We start from the raw sequence: 2477 nt of genomic DNA on the forward strand, positions 1-2477 counted from the left end.
AAATTCGAATTTGAATCGCGGCCACGGCGAACATCATTGGCCAGTGAGACGCAGAACCCGAACCGGTCCTGGGCTTCCCTTGGGTCGACTCGGCCTTAAACGAGTGCCTGACGCGGGGTGTACACATCCGCACTCGGGAGACCACTCCTTTGTCGCGCCGTTCTCCGGCGTGAATGGGCGCTCGCTAACAGCACTTGCCCCCACATCCTGTGAAGGCTACACGGGAGGGGTGGGGGTCTTTGTCTTTGTTCTCTCGACGAGCAGTGAGAGCGAGGCGCGACACCTGGCGGGAGGGAAGCGAGCGCGCAGGCGTGTACACACACATACACACCTAACACGTGTACACACACACCTAACCCGTGTACACACACACGTGTACACACACACGTGTACACACACACACCTAACACGTGTACACACACACCTAACCCGTGTACACACACACGTGTACACACACACGTGTACACACACACACACACCTAACACGTGTACACACACACCTAACACGTGTACACACACACGTGTACACACACACGTGTACACACACACCTAACACGTGTACACACACACGTGTACACACACACGTGTACACACACACCTAACACGTGTACACACACAGCTGACACACGTGTACACACACACCTAACACGTGTACACACACACACCTAACACGTGTACACGCACACGTGTACACACACACGTGTACACACACACACCTAACACGTGTACACACACAGCTGACACACGTGTACACACACACACCTAACACGTGTACACACACACACACCTAACACGTGTACACACACACCTAACACGTGTACACACACACAGCTGACACATGTGCACACACACACCTAACACGTGCACACACACACACCTAACACGTGCACACACACACACCTAACACGTGTACACACACACACCTAACACGTGTACACACACACAGCTGACACACGTGTACACACACACACCTAACACGTATACACACACACACCTAACACGTGTACACACACACAGCTGACACACGTGCACACACACACACACCTAACACGTGTACACACACAGCTGACACACGTGCACACACACACAGCTGACACACGCGTACACACCTAACACGTGTACACACACAGCTGACACACACACGTGTACACACACACGTGTACACACACACAGCTGACACACACACAGCTGACACACGTGTACACACACACCTGGCACACACACAGCTGACACACGCGTACACACACCTGACACACGTGTACACACACACAGCTGACACGTGTACACACACCTGACACGTGTACACACACACAGCTGACACACGCGTACACACACACACCTGACACACGCGTACACACACACACCTGACACACGTGTACACACACCTGACACACGCGTACACACACACAGCTGACACACGCGCACACACCTGACACACGCGTACACACAGCTGACACACGCGCACACACCTGACACACGCACACACACACACACACCTGACACACGTACACCTGACACACGTGTACACACACCTGACACACGCGCACACACACACACCTGACACGCGTGTACACAGACCTGACACACGCGCGCACACACACACCTGACACACGTACACCTGACACACGCGCACACACACCTGACACACGCGCACACACACACACCTGACACACGTACACCTGACACGCGTGTACACACACCTGACACACGCGTATACGGACAAAGAAACGTCCTCGTAGCCGACACGGGCTGCCGGGGCCACGTGATGTCCGGGACGAGCCCCTCTCAAGGCCGGACTGGCGCAGTCTCTTAGGGGATGGCGCAGTCTCTTAGGGGATGGCGCAGTCTCTTAGGGGATGTCGCAGTCTCTTAGGGGATGTCGCAGTCTCTTAGGGGATGGCGCAGTCTCTTAGGGGATGTCGCAGTCTCTTAGGGGATGGCGCAGTCTCTTAGGGGATGGCGCGGCCGGAACCATGTCCGGCCGCCACGTCTCTCCCGAGTCTGGTTTCTTTCGTACACCCCCCGTCATCCAAGGTGCTCATTTAAGGCCGAGTCGAACCTCGGGGAGGCCCAGGACCTATCCAGATATCACTCTCGCCACTGGTATCAGCCGTGGCCCCACCGCCGTCCCACCGCTCCCCCACCCCCACGTGTTCATGCGGCCCCCACGTGGGAGTGAGTGATGCGGCTCAGAGATGGGTGCGCGTAAAGTAGATCCCCGGACACGCGCACTTTGTATCCATCCGATATTAAATCGCGAACCATCACGCAGACACATATATGTATCCAGAACTGCGGATGCATACAGATACTGTACAACTTTACAAGAAAAAAACACAAATGGTAAACAAAAACAAACTTAATGATAAGACGGCCGTGACGTCACGCACTATAAGCAACCACGTGGGCGCGCTTGATGACCGGAGCACGTGGTCGGCGTTGAGGCCACGTGGAGCAGAAAGGAGAGAGGACAGGGA

The sequence above is a fragment of the Lethenteron reissneri genome, chromosome 9 (genome assembly GCF_015708825.2).
Source record: "Lethenteron reissneri isolate LAM-NWPU_2019-01 chromosome 9, ASM1570882v1, whole genome shotgun sequence".
NCBI classification, from domain to species: Eukaryota; Metazoa; Chordata; class Hyperoartia; order Petromyzontiformes; family Petromyzontidae; genus Lethenteron; species Lethenteron reissneri.